General features: G+C 42.6%; 2 long non-coding RNA genes across 8 annotated transcripts in view; one reads left to right on the top strand and one right to left on the bottom strand.

Annotated features, from left to right (window-relative positions):
• LOC309662588 overlaps positions 1-20,411 on the bottom strand; it is a 190,714-nt gene that overhangs the window by 57,176 nt on the left and 113,127 nt on the right. The window lies entirely within an intron of this gene.
• On the top strand, positions 1,636-19,462 carry LOC309662607. Its single transcript, XR_014264811.1, has 2 exons — positions 1,636-3,993; positions 12,086-19,462. It is a non-coding gene; the product is annotated as an uncharacterized lncRNA (long non-coding RNA).

Here is a 20,411-nt window from a genome sequence, read left to right as displayed (position 1 = left end):
AAAATACAATTTTAAATAAATAAATAAATATGTAAAAAAAATGTAGTGGGAGTAAAGTGAGTGAGGCCTCAGGTGCAAAATTTAAGGGGGCACCACAAATCTTAGTAAGCAAGATAAATTATACTTTTATTGTTTATGTTTAATTATATTTTAATGCAATAGTTTAAAAAATCAAAATTAATGCAAAAAATATCTATGATGAAGAAGATACCAACGTTTTAAACAATGACAGGATCAGTATTACTGCTATTTCCTTTTGCCTCAAGCTCCGACGTGGCCCAGCACAGCACTAGTCAGGGTGCAGGGAAACCACAAGGGGTAGTGCAGTTCCCTGGGGATGGTAAAAACAGAGCCGTTACCACAGCTAAGGCCAAAGAGATGAAAGGCATAGGGGTTGCTGGAACTTGGAAGGAGAGTGTCATGTTGAGAAGGTAAACGTAAGATGACCTGTGACTGCCGGCCAAGAGACTGCCCAACCCAAGGCATTCCCCAAGGTGGGAGCCAAGGGAAGAAACATCCTGATCTCACTCTCCTTTCTTCCTCTGATCTCTGGGCAGGATACACCACTGGCCAAACCCAACCAGAAGTCAAGGGAACAGGAGCCCATTGATACAGTCCCTAGAGCCCATCATATAGTCCATAGAAGCACAGAGCAGGGTGGGAAGGGTAGAAAGTCGACTGGAGAGGCAAATGGAAAAGACCCAGCACAGGCCTAGAACTCCTGCCCTGGTCCCCAGTCCACCTGAGTCCTGGGAATTCAGTGATTCCTGGGACTTGGTGAGTTTTCCCAGTATCCTCCCAGTATAGCCTTTTTTTCTGCTTAAGCTAGCTGGAGTTGGTTTCTGACATTTGCCACCCAGAGAATCTTGCTTATAACGTGCCCCACCCGTGTGAGAATGACTGTATGTAGACAGTCAAACCCCAGGTGAGTTCCACCAGGACTCAACCATGCCTGACCAGTCCCAGCTCACACTCAGAGCTACCTCTTCACGCCAGCCATCAGCATTTCGGGACTTCACTGACATGGTATTTCCTAACTAATAACAATCTGTTGAAAAAAAGTGACTGCTCATGGTTAGTTATCAATAACAAAATAATAAAGCTGAGTGTACCCAAAAAAGCTCAAGTGTATTATAATGACCCTGCCCTAAGTTTAGGTACTGAGTCATTGCTTGATCTACAATTCCATGGGTTTTCCCTTGGGGGAGGGGAACATTGAATCCATCCTGTCCGGCAGCCATAGAACTTTGACCAAGATATTGGGCTGGCCAAAAAGTTCGTTCGGATTTTTCCACATCTTACGGAAAAACCTGAACGACCTTTTTGGCCAATCCAATACTTATGCGAATTTTTTAAAAAGCAGTCTGTACGTAGGACATAATATGAGAAAGGTGGAAATTTTACATTAATTACTCAAAAAAAGGAAAAAACAGTCAACTTTGTAAGAATAAAATTTACTCTGAAAGTGATTTTCAACAAGAACCTTGTTTAGGCACTGTTGTGGGCTTGTGTCTTTCAAAAATTCATATCTTAAAAAAAATCATTTGGAAATAGTGTTTTTAAAGAAGTAAGTAAGTTAAAATAAGGTCATTAGGGTGGGCCCAAATCCAGTACGGCTGAAGTCCTTATAAGAAGAGGAAATCTGGATACAGACACACACACAGAAGGAAGACCATCTGCAAACACAGAGAGAAGATGGCAATCTACAAGCCAAGGAGAGAGGAACAGATCTTTCCCTCAAGGCCCTTAGAAGATATCCAAACTTGATCTCAGATTTCTAGCCTCCAGAACTGTGAGAAAATAGATGTTTGTTGTTTAAGCGAACCAGTCTGTGGTACTCTATTATGGCAGCCCTGGCAAACAAATACAAGCACCATAACAACAATAACAGCAAATATTTGTAAAGGGTTTGTTAAATGCCAGGCACTGCTTTTAATGCTACGCATATTAACTCATTTAATCTTCACAATTTCTGTGGGAGGTAAGAGTCATGTTTATCATCACTATTTTATAGATGAAGAAACTGAGGCATTGAGAGGTTCAGTAACTTGCCTAACGTTACACATGGAACAAGTAGGAGAATTTGGATGACAAACTTCAGTCTAAATCCGAACTCTGTACCCAAAATCTGTGCTTGTAACCACTATACCCTACTGCCTCTTGGGTGCAGAATTTTAAGATTCCTTCTCCTAACCCAACTCCTGAGCTGTTACTAGCCAGATCATACCAAATGAAAAGTCAGATCATACAGGTGCATCCATACTAAAGTATTTGAGCCCCTTTGATGAATCTGATACCCTCAGAGACATTGAAACCAGATAGTCATGGATTAAATTTTGTGTTCCCAGGGAGATCAGCTCAGTGTTTTGTGTCCACCTAGAGGGGTGGGATAGGGAGGGTGGGAGGGAGATGCAAGAGGCAGGGGATATGGGGATATATGTATACGTATAGCTGATTCACTTTGTAATACAGCAGAAACTAACACACCACTATAAAGCAATTATATTCCAATAAAGATGTTAAAAAAAAAAATTCTGTGTTCCCCCAAAGTCATATGTTGAAATCCTAACCCCTAATGTGATGGTATTAGGAGGTATGGCCTTGAGAGATGGAGCCCTCGTGAATGGGCTTATACCATTATAAGAAGAAACACAAGAGGGATAACTTTTCTCTTGGCCATGTGAGGATGGAATAAGAAGATGATCCTCTGCAAACCAAGAAGATTGTCCTCATGGATACTGGATCTGATACCACTTTATTCTTGGACTTCCCAGCCTCCAGAACTGTGAGAAATAAATGTTTGTTGTTTAAGCCACCAGTCTATGGTACTCTGTTATAGCAGCCCAAACTGACTGAGATACAGGTCTTAAAAATCACTGGGTATGAGACATGGGTGATTGAACCAACCTTATCCCACAACCGAGGCACGCAGTTTAGTTCAACATAATTTGATGGGGTTATACAGTGTGTTTCCCCAAGTGCTTACAGAAAGTCATGCTGGAAGCTTTGGCCATCAAAGTCCTGTTGGTTCTACCTACTTATCCAGGGATGTCTCCCAGGACAATTAAAAGGCATGTGGCTTAGGCACTGCTTCTGAAACCCCTTTCCTGTTGCCAGTGTCAGCAGCCACCACCACCACCACTGCCTGGCATAACCTCCAAAGGGGTGGGGATGAAGCAAAAATAGTAGCTGCTTCATAGGGTTGTTGTGAGAATTTAATGAGCCTAGCACATACTTGGCTCTCAGTAAATGTTAATCCTTTTCCCCTTTGCAACCAGTTGGTATAGCCTTTGAAAGCTGAAGATGAAACTGTTGGTTTTTAACTGGTGTTGTGTTTACATTTTAATTCATTTTATTAAATTAAACCTCCTCTCCTGACTTTTGCAGGGTTAATGACTTGTGTGCATGCAGATTTGAAAGATACAGACTGTGCCTACTCTGTGCAGTCAGCATGTGGTTGTGAGTAGGATGCTTGCTGCAGGAACTCCTTCATCTCAGCAGCTGCCTGGAAGGGAAGGGGACTCATGACGTATAAAAACAGGGAAGAGGCATTCTCCCCCCAAAATCAGCATTCTGAAAGGATAACCCTGTTCATCCCAGTCCTGTTTTGGCCAGACTCTCCTGTCCATTAAAAGTGCTAATGTTCAGCTGCTCTAAAATACAGGAGTTGTGATTTATTTCGCAGTGCACCGTGCCAGCCCAGCCCAGAGCATGCTTCAAAATCCTGGTTTTCCTCTTTGCACAAAAGAGCTTGGACAAAACAAAGCTGGGATGAGCAGGGTCACGGGCTCCTGTACCCTACTGGCCAAAGACTAGGAGACAAAGGCAAAACAGAGGCTGGCTGTCCAAAGCTTTGTGGATCGTGGGAAGCGGTGTTGCCAAGGTGATGATTTATCGCCAGACCGGAGGAGCTGGTGTTAACAAGGACGGGAGACCTGAGCCATGTTTCCTGAAAGGGAAGAGAGAAACTCGGAGGGAATTTACCACCAATTGGTAGGATTTCCATGTTTTGTCTAGAATATGTATTTCCAGGCTGCCTTATGTTGGGAAATTGTGTTCAGAACTCTGAACTCTGAACACAGCAGACTTACATCCTGACTGTCAGAGATAATTTAAAATCAGATGAGAGGGAAGGAAGGGACATTAAGAGTCATGGTCATTGTCCAATCCAAACCCGATAAAAAGCATTTGATAATGGTCTATTTATAGAGACATATGGGATGGTTATTAGGAGCACAGGCCAGGCACTGGGCCCCAGCTCCAATGACGGATTTTGTGAGAGACACTCACCAGTTAGGAAAATCATTTAATCTCCTGGTACTCAGATTAGATCACCAACAAGAATGAGTAAGACCTGTAGAATTTCATATTGGAGAAAAAAAGGCAGGAAGAGCCTGACTCCTCACATTTAGTTTGGAATATTAATTATTCCTCTTTTATTTTACAACCAGAGCCCGTTGTCAGGGGACAACGAATCAACATGCTTGTTTATTTATGCTTAATTCATCGACTTGCCTACCAAGGACCACTAAGTGTTCTGTTTTCTGAGCCAATACTGTATTTGAATGAAAATGTGGGTTTTTCTAAGAGAAAGTCAACTCCAGACAGATCTATACTCAACTCAAAACTCACCTCTGCACCCTTCAAGTCATTTGCTCAGTTCCCTTATTTTATTTCTTTTTCTCCCTTATGGAATTTTATTTTTTTAATTGATGTATAGTTGATTTACAATGTTGTGTTAATTTCTGCTGTACAGCAAAGTGATTCAGTTATACATATATATATACACATTCTTTTTTCTTTAACATCTTTATTGGAGTATAATTGCTTTACAATGGTATGTTAGTTTCTGCTGTATAACAAAGTGAATCAGCTATACATATACATATATCCCAATATCCCCTCCCTCTTGCATCTCCATCCCTCCCACACTCCCTATCTCACCCCTCTAGGGGGACACAAATCACCTAGCTGATGTCCCTGTGCTATGCGGCTGCTTCCCACTAGCTATTTTACATTTGGTAGTGTATATATGTCCATGCCACTCTCTCACTTCGTCCCAGCTTACCCTTCCCCCTCCCCGTGTCCTCAAGTCCATTCTCTGTCTGTGTCTTTATTCCTGTCCTGCCCCTAGGTTCTTCAGAAACTTTTTTTTTTTTTAGATTCCATATATATGTGTTAGCATACAGTATTTGTTTTTCTCTTTCTGACATACTTCACTCTGCATGGAAGTTATTTATTAGCAAGTGAGAAAAGTAAGAGATGGAATAAAATCAGGGGACTGTGCCCACTATTAAGCCATAAACAGTTAGTTCTTTAGAAACTAGGAAAGGAGTAAAGGGAGAGCCTGAGGGCACAGCCAAGGAGCATGGTTATTTCTCTGGCACAAAATTGGGACCTAAGTAGTTTTCTGAGAGTTTGTTAGAAACACAGCACAGAATTTCACAAGCTAAACGAACACTATGGTTTACATCACCAAGACAGCGACATCTTTTGCATAACACATTAATGGCTAACCAAGTGCTTTGTTTTTATCTATATTCCTCATTTGATTCTCACACCCCCTTGCAAAGTCAACAGATAAGGTACAGACTATTATCTCCATTTTATGGAAGGGGAAACAGATGCTCATAGAGAACAGAGTATCCAAGGCAGCCTTGTACACAGTGAATGATGTAACCTATGAGAGTTTTTTCTTTTAATTTATTTATTTTATTTTATTTTTGGCTGCGTTGGGTCTTCGTTGCTGCATGCGGGCTTTGTCTAGTTGTGGCGAGGGGGGGCTACTCTTCGTTGCAGTGTGTGGGCTTCTCATTGCAGTGGCTTCTCTTGTTGTGGAGCACGGGCTCTAGGTGCATGGGCTTCAGTAGTTGTGGCTTGCGGGCTCTAGAGCACAGGCTCAGTAATTGTGGCTCACGGGCTTAGTTGCTCCGCTACATGTGGGATCTTCCCAGACCAGGGCTGGAACCCGTGTCCCCTGCATTGGCAGGCGGATTCTTAACCACTGCGCCACCAGGGAAGCCCCTTATGAGGTTTTTATAGCCACCAAACAGTAGAGCCACGACCTAAATCTAGAGTTTCGGATTGCTAACCCTGTCCTATAAAATCTCAACACATCACCACCACCAACCCCAGCTTCCAAAATAAAACTTTCTATTCAAACATAAAGGCCCCACAAATAGTCATGACAGCCACTTTAGGCAAACTTCTTTCTCTGTGGAATTCACTCAGCGCTATCCTAGAGCATCACAAAATCTTAGACAGGAAAATAATCTCTAGTCCAGTGTTCTTGTTTTATAAACAGATGAAGAAATTGAGGCACAGAGATGTGAAGTAATTTGCCCCTAATCACACAGCTGAATGACTTGTTGCATTGGTTAACTAAAATTTTAAAATCAATTTAGTCATTCCACAGTTTACAATTAGAAGGTGTCCATTTGCATAATGTGAACCTAATTAAACACCATATTTAAGGGGTTAATTAAGTGGCCTTAATCTGATTCTACTGGTTCCCAAGTGATTCAAAGTTAAAAATTCATAGCACATGCTCCAGATGCCAGAGACAGGTAACTGGGAAAAGTGGACAGTTACATGTAAAAGAATGAAATTAGAACATTCTCTAACACCATATACAAAAAAAAAGCTCAAAATGGATTAAAGACCTAAATGTAAGACTGGAAACCATAAAACTCTTAGAAGAAAACATAGGTGGAAAACTCTTTGACATAAATCATAGCAATATTTTTTTGGACCTGTCTCCTAAGGCAATGGAAACAAAAACAAAAATAAACAAATGGGACCTAATTAAACTTAAAAGCTTTTGCACAGCAAAGGAAACCATTGACAGCGTACTGAATGGGAGAAAATATTTGCAAATGATATGACTGATAAGGGGTTAATATCCAAAATATATAAACAGCTCACACAACTCAACATCAAAAAAACAAAAAACTCAGGTAAAAAGTGGGCAGAAGACCTGAATAAACATTTTTTCAAAGAAGACATACAGATGGCCAACAGGTACATGAAAAGATGCTTGACATCTTTAATCATCAGAGAAATGCAACTCCAAACCACAATGAGATATCACCTCACACCTGTCAGAATGGCTATCATTAAAAAGATCACAAATAAACAAATGTTGTCAAGGATGTAGAGAAAAGGGAACGCTTGCACACTGTTGGTAGGAATGTGAATTGGTGCAGCCACTGTGGAAAACAGTATGGAAGTTCCTCAAAAATCTAAAAATAGAACTACCATATGATCCAGCAATTCCACTCTTGGGTATATAACCAAATAAAACAAAAACACTAATTTGAAAAGATACATAGCACCCCAGTGTTCATAGCAGCATTATTTACAATTGCCAAGGTATGGAAGCAACTAAGTATCCAACAACAGATGAATGGATAAAGAAGATGTGGTATATATTTACAATGGAATACTACTCAGTCATAAAAAAAGAATGAAATTTTACCATTTACAACAACATGGATGGACTTGGAGGATATTATGCTTAGTGAAATAAGTCCAATAGAGAAAGACAAATACTGGATGATATCACTTATATGTGGAATCTAAAAAATAAAACAAACTAGTGAATAAAATAAAAAAAAGAAACAGACTCACAAATATAAAGAACAAACTAGTGGTTACCAGTGGGGAGAGGGAAGGGAGAGGAGCAAGACAGGAGTAAGGGCTTAAGAGATTCATACTGCAGTGTGTAAAATAAATAAGCTACAAGGACATATTGTACAGCACAGGAAATACAGCCAATATTTTATAATAACTATAAATGGAGTATAACCTTTAAAAATTGTGAATCACTATGTTGTACACCTGAAACTTATAGAATATTATATTATAAAGCAAGTATACCTCAATTTTTAAAAAAGAGAGACAGGTAAACCAGTCCATCATTCGGGATGTAAATAATAGAGACCCCCAACTAAAAGAAGTTTAAACAATAAGAAAAATGTATTATCTCATATAACTAGTCCAGAAGTAGGGCAATTCCAAAGTTAGTTAATTCAGTGGCTCTGAAATGTCACCAGGAACCCAGGTTCTTTCTTTCCATCACACTCTGTGATGACCAGGTTCAGGGCTCACGTTGCCCCAGGTCCAAGCAGCACAGGTAGACAACAGTGCCTGGGGCAGAAAAAGGAATGTCCCTTCCCCAGGCCCCTTTTTTAGAGCAGGGAAAACCATTCCCAGGAGCCCCACTGAAGATGTCCTTTCTTGTATCATTGGCTAGAATTGTGTCACACGTCCATCTCTAAATTAATAATCAAAGGTAAAGGGGATGGAATTCAAGCCTGTCTTATAATAATCAAGATCCAGACCTATTCCTGCCCCTTCTGAGTGGTCACCCCCCTAGACTCCCATACAGTTTTCACAAAGGCTCATGCCAGCCCTGGTCATAGCGAAGGTCAGAGTTAGTATTTTTCAAACTAAAGGTTGTGATCCGTAAGCAGGATAAAATCAATTTAGTGAGTCACCATTGGCATTTTTTAAATGAAATAAAATAGCATAAAAATAGAGTGCTTTGACGCAGACGTAGAGAATGGACTTGAGGACACGGGGAGGGGGAAGGGGAAGCTGGGACGAAGTGAGAGAGTGGCGTGGACATACATACACTACCAAATGTAAAATAGCTAGTGCGAAGCAGCCGCATAGCACAGGGAGATCAGCTCAGTGCTTTGTGACCACCTAGAGGGGTGGGGTAGGGAGGGTGGGAGGGAGATGCAAGAGGGAGGGGATATGGGGATATATGTATATGTATAGCTGATTCACTTTGTTATATAGCAGAAACTAACACACCATTGTAAAGCAATTATACTCCAATAAAGATGTTAAAAAAAAAGAGTTCTTTGCATGCAAAGGCAAGTATTATTTTAAGAAACTTTTGTTCCAATTTTTGTATAAATACTGTGTATGAGTGTGTACTGCATTGTGGTATTTCCTATCATTGGTCATAGTCAAAGACTTGAAACACACTGCACCAGAAGGTGCTTTTAGGGAATTCCCTGGCAGTTCAGTGGTTAGGACTCCATGCTTCCACTGCAGGGGGCACGGGTTCCATCCCTGGTCGGAGAGCTAAGATCCCACAAGCCATGTGGCCAAAAAAAAAAAAAAAGAAAGAAAGCGCTTTTACTGAAGGCAGAGCTCTACCTTATTCATCCCTGGGTCCTCGGCACCTGGCATATAAGACACTTTAAATATATGTCAGCAACTAAGCCCATGCGCCAAAACTACTGAGCCCATGTGCCACAACTACTGAAGCCCGTGCGCCTAGAGCCTGTGCTCCACAAGAGAAGCCACCGCAATGAGAAGCCCGTGCACCACAACGAAGAGCAGCCCCTGCTCACTGCAACTAGAGAAAGCCTGTGGGCAGCAACAAACACCCAACGTAGCATAAATAAATAAATAAATAAATAAATAAATAAATAAATAAATAAATAAATGTTAAAAAAAAAGTATATGTCAGATGAACTGAATTGATGAAAAATTTGAGATTTACACTCTGCTCCCTAATTTTCTCTCACAAAGATTAATGTATCAAGGTGTTTTCTGGCAAACTTCAGCCAGCTGAGCAGGTAATGTTTCCCCACGGCCAAAATGGTCAAGTGCCTACCTTTGGCCATGTATGAGATGGGCATGTGGCATACCTATCTCATTTAATCTTCCCAGCAATTCTATAAAGTTTATTATTATTACCCCCATTTTCCAGTTGAAGAAATGATAGTTCAAAAATGTTAATTTGCTGACATCACAGAATAAGTGGGCGGGGGAGACGGTTGGCAGGATATGAAAGTGGGTTGATCTGACTCCAAACTCCTTGACCTTACCCACCACTATCAGCGTGTTATGTCAACGACCCTTTGCACCCCTCTGGAAGAGCGGGGGAAAGGCTCAGCACAGGCTCTGCTCATCCAGAGCGAGAACGTCTTGCCCACACATGAACACCTTGGACTTGATGACCGCCCCCAGAGACCTCTTAGCCATGCCTAGTCCACAACTGTTGGGCTTCAAATCCCAAAGGATTCCTTCTGCCTCCCCGGCAGCCCTGGCACAGGGAGACACTGTCAAACAGTTCAGGCCAAGTAATCCAGAGCACAGGTAGCTGGGATTCCAGAAGAGGGCACAGTCCCAAACACAAAAGCCGTGACTCATGGGGGCCCCCCGCTGACCTTCTCAAAGGCCTCCACACTCCCAGGCCTAAGAGCGCTACTGGAGGCCTGCTTTGGCCCATAGTTACTGCAGCTTGTGGGCTCCTGGCCCCCTGTCCACCACATCCTTAGTAACCGTGGCGGTTCCAGGCTTTCTGGCCCAAGTCATCAGCCATTGAAATCCAGGAGTTATTTCATTAAACTGGTTTCAAGTTACATGCTCTTATAAAACTGAGGGGAAATTAAACCTGCCGGCCTATTGTCTGTGCTGTAAACAACCACTTCTTTCTCGGTGAAATTTCTCCCAGGTCTTGCGTCCCACTACTGAGTGGGAGCAGAGGAGTAGCTGAAGCATTGGTTTTACCAAGTGAGGTTTAAAAGATCTCTGCTTTCTGAGTGTCTTGTTCCCAGCCACTCTGCACTCTCATAGGCTGAATCTTTTTGCAGGAGCCCCACATTACCTTTCTTCTGAGTATTTCTTCAGTGTATCAGGAGGACAAGACAGCACAGAAGAGCATCTCCTGTCTTCAGTTTCTGTCTTTGCCTTTAGCTTTCTGATGGTAAACTGCCAAATGTGCCAAGAAACTTGACTTCAGAAAGGGAAAAGGGGAAACACGTGCTCACACAAACACCTTCATTTGGCCCAAGGTAGGTTTGCCCTCTTTTTTAAACTTAGACATATGAATAATAGCTGAAAATGACTCTGGAGAAGAATGTGTTTTCTCCATGCTAAATGCCTGAAATCCCAGCTAGCCCTGTGTAGCTGGATGATGCTTCCAGATCTTTGAGAGGGTCAATGCAGGTGTTATAAAAATCCCTCTCATGTAGAATTCCTTAGTCTTCTGACAGCCTGTATGTGTACAGGGAGAGGGCACACGCCCCTTAGGGACAGTGTTGGAGCATGTTGCTCCCCTGGCAGATTCACAGAGTGTAGAGGGTACCCAGAGGGGGCTGAAGATCCCTGTCAACTTCCTGTGAACCCCTGCCACCACTGCTGCATGGGGTATGACATCACTAGGGGAGAAGTGGGAACAGGGAAATGGGGTTTAAGTACCATCTCCCCTGCTTACTCTAAGCAACACTGAATACATACCTGGACCTCTCTGTGCCTCAGTTTAAATACCTGTAAAATGGGACCAATGATATCTGCCACACAATATGGAAAGGTCTTTGTAAATGATAAAGCATTATTATTCATAAAAGTAGTAACATGAAGAAGACCATAAGGACTCTTCTCTGATTTGTCCTAAGCTGCTACATCTACAACATTTAAGGGGAAATTTTTTGAAGGTAAATTTCATTATTGTTGTCATCACTGTCACCTTCCTTAGTCAAACATTGAAAGTAGACTTGGTACCAGATGAAATAGTCATCAACATCATCCCTAAAAGAACAGTTGGTCAGACATTTCAGACATCAAAACAGCCCCACCCCCGCCCATCAGAACCCTCAGCTGTGTCACATTCCTCCACTTAGGCACCCTTCAGACCACATAGCACCTTCGGGTAATTTTAAATTTCAACCCACTGCCTCACGCTATCTGGGCTGCACACTAGAGCAGCCTGGTTCCTGTCTGGTGAACCACATTGAAACCAAGAGAGTGAAAGCTAATGTAATTGGTTGAAGTCATTTCCAGAAATATACTGTGGGGGACATATCAAGAAGGTATCTGGGTTCTAAACAGGAAATCATAATAATTAGAAATAATGTAGCATCCAAATTACTTTAAGGAAAACAATTGTTACAAAATCAGATTACAGACTCACCAAGCTCCTTGTTAGAAATTGAAAGAGGCTTGCTTTTTTATTACATCCCTTTATTCCAGTAAATTCCTTGCTCATTCTAGAATGAATCTTAATTATTCACAATCCCTATAGTTCATGAAATAACACCATTATAATTATACCAACTCTCAGGGGCTTCCCTGGTGGCGCAGTGGTTGAGAATCTGCCTGCTAATGCAGCGGACACGGGTTCGAGCCCTGGTCTGGGAAGATCCCACATGCCGCGGAGCAACTGGGCCCGTGAGCCACAATTACTGAGCCTGCGCGTCTGGAGCCTGTGCTCCGCAACAAGAGAGGCCGCGACAACGTGAGGCCCGCGCACCGCGATTAAGAGTGGACCCCACTTGCCGCAACTGGAGGAAGCCCTCGCACAGAAACGAAGACCCAACACAGCCTTAAAAATAAATAAATAAATAAAAATAATAATAAAAAAAATTATACCAACTCTGAAATGCAGCTTGACCCATGATTTGGGGCAAATGGGGTGCATTAACACACAGTCGCACATGAAACGTGTAGGCAGCCTCAGAATTACGGCAAATTTAAATTGGTGCCAGAGAAAGAAAATACTTTTTTTTTAACATCTTTATTGGAGTATAATTGCTTTATAATGTTGTGTTAGTTTCTGCTGTACAACAAAGTGAATCAGCTATATGTATACATATATCCCCATATCTCCTCCCTCTTGCGTCTCCCTCCCACCCTCCCTATCCCACCCCTCTAGATGGGCACAAAGCACCGAGCTGATCTCCCTGTGCTATGCGGCTGCTTCCCACTAGCTATCTATTTTACATTTGCTAGTGTATATATGTCCATGCCACTCTCTCACTTTGTCCCAGTTTACCCTTCCCCCTCCCGGTGTCCTCAAGTCCATTCTCTGTGCTTGCGTCTTTATTCCTGTCCTGCCCCTAGGTTCTTCAGAACCGTTTTTTTTTTTTTTTTTTTTTTTAGATTCCATATATATGTGTTAGCGTATGGTATTTATTCTTCTCTTTCTGACTTACTTCACTCTGTATGACAGACTCTAGGTCCATCCACCTCACTACAAATAACTCAGTTTCGTTTCTTTTTATGGCTGAGTAATATTCCATTGTATATATGTGCCACATCTTCTTTATCCATTCATCAGTCAGTGGACACTTAGGTTGCTTCTATGTCCTGGCTATTGTACATAGTGCTGCAATGAACATTGTGGTACATGATTCTTTTTGAATTATGGTTTTCTCAGGGTATATGCCCAGTAGTGGGACTGCTGAGTCATACGGTAGTTCTATTTTTAGTTTTTTAAGGAACCTCCATACTGTTCTCCATAGTGGCTGTATCAGCTTACATTCCCACAGAAATGGGCTTCCCAGACCCCTACTGTGTCAGTACTCCACACCTTAATCCTTTGTATATAAATACCTCTGAGGTGTAGAAAGTCAGATAGGACGCCCAAGAGCACTAACACACAATGAACAGTGGAATCTTTTTTCTTTTTGCAGGAAGTGACAATAAGAAAACAATCTAGAAAATGTGGGCAAAATGGAGGAAAGGAAGAGCAAAACATAAGATGAAGAAGGAAGTGGAAAGGAAAATAAAACACAAGGGCTCTCACTGTGTCCTGACTCTGGGCTTGAGCTCAGGTTTTCTTCCACATGCCCTTCAAGAAGACAGAGGGGCAGCATCAGGGCTGATACCAGGGAAAATTCTCCTTTACTCTGCACAAGTCAGGTGTCTTTAATGCATTGTAGCCATTTTTTTCCTGTTTCTTAGGGCTGGGCCTTCTTTGTTAGAGATTGGCTGGAGGTGAGTACACTATTATCGACCACTGACAAAGCAACAGGACATCATCTGTCCCTGGGCACTTGCTGGTTACCTATCAATCACTTTTCATTGACTCTGAGCTAAGATCTATGAATTCAAAAACTGCAATTTAAAATTTTATAGGCAAACTAATGGTCTATCAACTTATACAAAGCTGATTCTTCACTAATGCACTTGAAGGGCATAGTCCCCTCCGTTGATGGAGCCCTGTTTTTTGGGTTTTCACTAAGGGGAGGAAGGAAGGAACACTTACTGAACCCCTGGTGTGTGTGCCAGGCACTGTGTGGGATGCTTTACATGTATCAGATGGAATCAAAGTTGCCACCATCTGTAACATACCCATTATTTTATGTGCCACCAGAAAAGCAAAATCACTACCAATTAATTGAAGGATGCCATCCAGGGTGTATTTATTGCGAAGCTAAGGAAACTTAATAAGTCTCAAGGCCCTGCACTTGCACAGACCCTCCCAAGGTTCCCAGAGGGGCCCCAGTAGTGTGTTCACATGGCCACATATTTTTGTAAAATTTGCAAAAGGTATTTTAGCTGCAATCAGACCACTGTCTCTTTGCACTCTGACTTCCCCTCTGCCATACTTCCCCTTGTGTTGGCTGGCACTGGAGTGGCCATGGGCAATTTGGGGATCTTCTTAAAGGGAAAGTTGACTTGGGGATACATTTAGTCTGGGTTCAGTGGGATGTGGGCATGTGGTCGCAGTCACATTCGTGCAGTCAAGTCATTGCTGGTCATTCTGGTGCAGCAACCGCGTCCACCTCTTCTACCCTCCACCCCATCAGCTCTCCTGCAGTGAGACCCTCAGTGCAGGGCTCCAGGTTGTACCGAGTGTCAACATGTCCCACCACGCTCACCAGAGGTATATGGCACGAGTAGTGGGAAAAAACACGGTTTGAAGTATATGAAGCCAAAAATTAGCCCGTGGAAAATTTTTCCAAATCTTATAGCTCCCATATGAAAGAAACTTCATAGAGGTTTCCCCAAATTTGACAATCCTAAAAATTTATCTGACATTACCTAAAATAAGTGGTGAAGCTGGAAAACACTTCTCCAAATTACCTATAGTAAAAAATAATTCTCCATCAACCACAGAGAAGGAAGACTGAATAGCCTACCTATTCTCTGTATAGAAAATGACATAACAAAATCACTGTTATACAGCCAAAAAATTGTAGGACAAAGAGGTATTATAGAGGCGTGTCAGGCAGTTAATTAATAAATATTACAGTGTTTTTTGTGGATTTTAAGGTGTTCGTGATTTATTTCAGCTTTTTAAAATTTATAATTTGTTGTGATTCCTTTCTCATCTAAACAAATATTCACATTTTACCTAATTTTGCATTCATCATTTTACATTCTCTTTTTTTAAAGTTCCCCAAATAATATAAGTTTCAGCCCCATAAAACCTGGATCCACCCCTGGATACCATCCCAATTTCAGGGAACTTTTTAATTTAAGGGAGGGGAGGGGAGGAATATGTGTCTTAGAATTGATGAAATATATAGTGTGTATTATTTCATTTAATTCCACATAACAACACTATGAGGTAGGTATTATCACACTCATTTCACAGATGAGGAAACTGGGTTCAGGAAGTTGAGAAATTTGCCCAAAACTAAGCAGGGTTAATTCTGTTGTCATGGTTTCACCAGCAACATTCAAACCTTGAAGCCACAAAATGAGGCCTGTGTGTGTTTGGGTTGAATCACTTTTTGCAGAGCCTCAAAGCTCCCCTGTCCCCACTGAGTAAGATTCAGAGGCAGGTTCAGAACAAGACGTTTTTACTCTGAATCCCAAAGTCTTGCCACCACGCTGCACCACAGCCTCTTTGGAAAAGAACTGCTATCAGCCACTTCCTCCCTATAGAAATCCACATTTCCTGCTACCCGTCCGAAGAAGTATTTCATTTCACCCTTATGTGTAATTATGTAATTAAAATCTTTGTCGTATGTTCGGAAGTTTTAGGAATTCAACAAAGGACCAGTCTCCAAACTCTGCTCCTAACCCCTGTCCCCACAACCAGACCTAACCCAGAGAAGACACCCCTTTGGGTTAAGACATTAAAGTCCCCTTCCTTTCAAAATGTACGTGTCTAGCTGGAAGCAGAAACTCAACAAGGAAGCTATTCTTCCTTATTAAGTTAACAAGAACATATTATTCAAAAGCACTAACATGGCAGGATTCCTGTGAGGAAGGCAGAGTGTTGGTCCTGGCAGACTTTTCTTTGTTTATGGAGGTGAGGTCCTGAATAGCCAGGGGCAGCAGTGCTGTGGTCATTTTCACTTCTATTCTACCTAGCCTGTTGCAGTTAATAAAACCAACTGCTTATTTCCTGGTGCAAAGCTCCTCTTGGCCATTAAGCCAGCACCACCAAGTCCAGTACTTCAGGGGATGACATGCAAGGAGGCCTACTACCACTGCTACATTTGGGACTGTCCATCATCAAAGATATCATCATGGACCACCAGCCTGAGCTTCCTGTCTCCCTTCCCCATGAGTTATGGGAAGCCAAGGTTTAGAGCAGGAGTTTAATGTGGGGTCCTTGAGCCTCCTTGAAATTACACACCAAGCTGTTGCAGGAGTAATGTGAGACAGCATTTCTTCAGGGAAGAGCCCACAGCTTTCGTCAGATGCTAAAGGGATCTATGATCCCACCTGCCAAACGATTAAGAACCACTGCTTTAAGAGAAAAGCACTGAAACAAAAGTTAGTACAGGTCTCAGGGAGCTGCTCGTACCAAAAACATAGTCAACTTTTTTTTTTTTGACCACAAGAACACTCTTTTTCTAAAAAAGAAGATGCATCTGTAGGTATGTGATGAAGACAGGGTTTATTACATTTAACTGGTTTATAATGTTTTTAACTTGTTAAATAATCAGTTAAGAATTTCTGATTATTATTAAATCATGAAAATAATGACAAGATTTACTTCTTTAAAATGGTTTGTATTATAATACTAGAGGAGTTATCAATCTTCCACTTTTAAAGTACTGGACCATTTTACTTTGAATAATACAACTTAGCAAGAATTCCATCGTTGGCCATAAGTCAGACTACTAAACAGAAAATATTGAGCTGCGGAGAAATCACCCTACCCCAGTGTCATTTTGACCTTCTTCTCTGCAGCTATTTTTTAAATATATTTGCTGTGTTTAGAAATACATTATTTATTACTTGAACTAAAGCAGTCATTTGTTTCTGTTAATATAAAAAAGTTCTGCCAACTCAACCAGCTTCCTGAATCAACAAAAATCATGATATCATTAAGGGTTACTTTAAAAAAAGAAAGCAGCTTTTCTTAAGAAAGAGCTTCCCTTGTTCGACCTTTGTTTCGCTTCCTTGACCCATCTTCCTCTGACATACAAAATGCTTTTATCTCCTATTTCTGTCCCTGCAGGTCCTTCCAGGCCTTGTCTCATCACCCCACAGAAAAACCTAATTTTGGATTCTGAATCAGGCCTTTCCAGTTCGTAACTTTGAGAGAAAAGACCTACAATTGGCTTGAGAAAAACTGTAAACTGGAGTGCCATCTCCTTCAGACAGGCATGTTTGTTCAGCGTTGGTCACACAGACATCCAAACTCACGCATTAGCTCCTTCAGCACCGCCCCTTGAAAAGGGTTTGTTAAACTTACTGCAAATAAAGGAGGTAGCAATTCTTTTCATTTCTTAAATGGTTGGCTTTGGAGTTCGGTGGTTTGGAATTCGGAGTTTGGTTGTTTGTTTCTTCTCTCCCATTTCTGCAAAGAAGAACACTGAATCTCTCTGTCCCTCTCCAATCCTACTGACCACAGCAAAGCAAACATCTGGTGATGTGAGAGCAGGTAAGTCCAAAATCCTTGACGTCATTCCTACACCCGGAGAATGTCCCACCTTAGGAGTGTTCACCTCCTCTCAGTAGATGCCAAAAAATTCACTTTCCTTGCTTCTCTTGCAGCTAAGGCCTCATCCACATGATCCAAACTCTGCCAGTCAGATGTTCTCACACAAGGCTTCATTCAAAAACGAGCCACAGGAAGAGGCCAACTGTGCAGAATCCATTGCCTAGAAAAGGTGGTAGTGGGTGTCTAGCTCTCATGGGCAACAGCGGCATGAGCTGTGCTGTGGAGTCTAGACCTGGTGGCAGTAGCGGAGGCCCTTTGCTGATTCAACCCGAGGCGTGGCTGGTCTAAGCATTGTTCTGGCTTCCTGACCTCCAAGCCTGACTCTCTGACCCGCCTGGAGATTTTGAGAGTGTCTTAATATCCTTTAAGAAAGTCCTTTTCTGCTTAAACTGTGGTGAGTGGGTTCTGTTGTTGGTAACAAAGATCCTTGAGAGGTACAATGCCCATGGAGCCCTACATGGTCTCCAGGCAGCCTGCTTCTCCCGTTCCATCTGGCAGTGTTCCCTCTCTCACGGGGCCTTTGTCTCCCTCCCCCAATGGGTTAAGTTCCTTCCTGCCTCAGGCCTCCATGCCAGCTGTCCCCTCAGCTGGGAATGCTCTGTCCCTGCTCTAACCCTGGCTCCCTCCGAAACTCAAAACACAGCTCAAAACTGACGAGGTTAAGTCCCCCTCACACACAGCCTCCTGGCCTCCGTACTTGCCCTTCATGGTCCTTATCACAATTGAAATTAAGTACTTAGTTGGTTAATTAGTTTTTCTTCCCAAACAGACTGTACAAATTATAACAATAACTAACATTTATTGAGCTCTTTCCAAATACTGGGAAGCCGTCTAAGCACTTGACATGGATTATTTCATTTAATCTTACTGCAACTCTGGGGAAGGTATTATTGTAACACCCATTTTACAAATGGAGGATCTGAGGTCAGGAAATTTGACTCCAGATCACACTCTTAATCCCATCTGTGGTCTCCATAAGTGGATGTCTGCCCCCGCAGAAGTTGTACAAGATAAGCATTGGCGGGTGGAAAGAAAATATTAGAATGTATCTCTCTATATATGTATATATTTATTTATCTCATCCTAATTATCTTATTTTGTATGTCCATTTTATAACGTACATATTTTATGATGTACATAATAAGCAATAGATTACATAATTTATGAATAAATAAAAACAGCATAGATAGACTCAATTTTCTTCCTATAGGGACTTGCAATGACTCAAATTTGGAGACCACTGCTCTCAGATGTGTGAAAGTAGAACTCTTGCTCACCAGTGTACCCCCAGCAGCCAGCACAGTGCCTAACACGTAGTAGATACCCAATAAATACGTGTTGACTGAACAGCTGTCCCTCTTACGGTGACAACACCCAGCACTAACTAGGAAGAAAGCCCCGATGTCCCATCTATAAGTTCAGGTTCCCAGTATTTTTACATCTGTGAAGACTTCCTTGCTCGCTCCTGCTCCGATTCTGCATCTGAGACCAGCTGTGTTCAGCCACGCTTCGGGATTGTCCATTCCCCGCAGAGACTCACTTTCTGTTGCGCCAGAGGCGGCAGCAGTACCTGGGGCAGCCCGTGGTTTCTTGGATTGTTTGCACTGACCTACTGTCACTGACAGTAAAGCCTGGGTGGAGACTGCAGTGCAAGGGGCAGCTCGGGCCGTGCAACGTCACCTGCAGAAAGTCTGCGCACCCCGGTTCCTCTCTCTTTCTGCCTCTGCCGCCCTCCCACTCAGACTAATTTGAGCTCCTCTTTTCCCTGCAGTTACAAAGGTTCCTGGGGGCTTGGGGCATGGAGGGGGGTCATGCCTGAGCAGGGAAGAAAGGGAACAACAGGACAACAGGAATTTTATCAAAGAGTGAGAGGGACCGACTACTTGAGAACATGGCCCTTCTTCCTTCTCTGACAAAGGGCAGGTGAAAGTGGGATGTCACTGGACAAATTCTTGCTAAATTAAAAACAAACTAAAACCACCATCTAATGTGGGTGAAAAGATGAAACTGGCCAACCCACGTGGGTGTGGATTTCCCACAGGGCTCTTGAAAGCACTGCTTTGAACACAGGCTCAGACCCTATAAATGTTATTCTTCAGTCATTTTTAGAATTCCGCATCAGTTGAATTGTTTTTAGATAGGTTTGTGGGTTGTTTCTTCTCTAAAAACCTAAGAAATGGGAGGCTTCGTGGGGAGTAGGGGTAGCACAGAGGGGCCTGCAGAAACATCAGACCTAGCCACCAAGGAACATCAGGGTTGGAGGTCCCCAGGTCAGGGAAGGTGAGTCGGTGAAGAGGCCAACAGCTGTATTTGCAGTCACAGGTGCGGCCCTGCCCAGGGCAGCCCCACAGGGTCAGCTGACCTGTGAACATCATTCCTGGAGCTAACGGGCGAGCCACAGACCAGGCTCCCACTGGCCAACCGGGCGTTGACTTTCAGTCTTGAATTTCCAGCACCTTCAGCACTGCCCATGGGGATGCAAACAGCAGATAATCTTCCTCTATTGTGCTGCCTCCTTTAGAAAGGAAACAGCGGAACTGCCGCAGAGTGGAGCTGGGTGTCTACAAAGGCCACTTCTGCGGCTGCACCCCTCCTGTATGTTCGAAAACAAACGAGTTACTCCTTCCAAGTCTTCTGTGCAGAGACAACTCTGAAGCCGGCCTTCTCCACAAGGCCGCCTGCCAGACTCTTTTGGAGCGCATTTCTCATTTATTTAAAGCACATGAAATGTGATGGAAACCTTCAACACATTTTA

Source organism: Balaenoptera physalus, assembly GCF_965194825.1.
Source record: "Balaenoptera physalus genome assembly, chromosome: 6".
Lineage (NCBI taxonomy): Eukaryota > Metazoa > Chordata > Mammalia > Artiodactyla > Balaenopteridae > Balaenoptera > Balaenoptera physalus.
The sequence above is the reverse complement of the archived record's forward strand: the minus strand, read 5'-3'. Positions and strand labels throughout refer to the sequence as shown.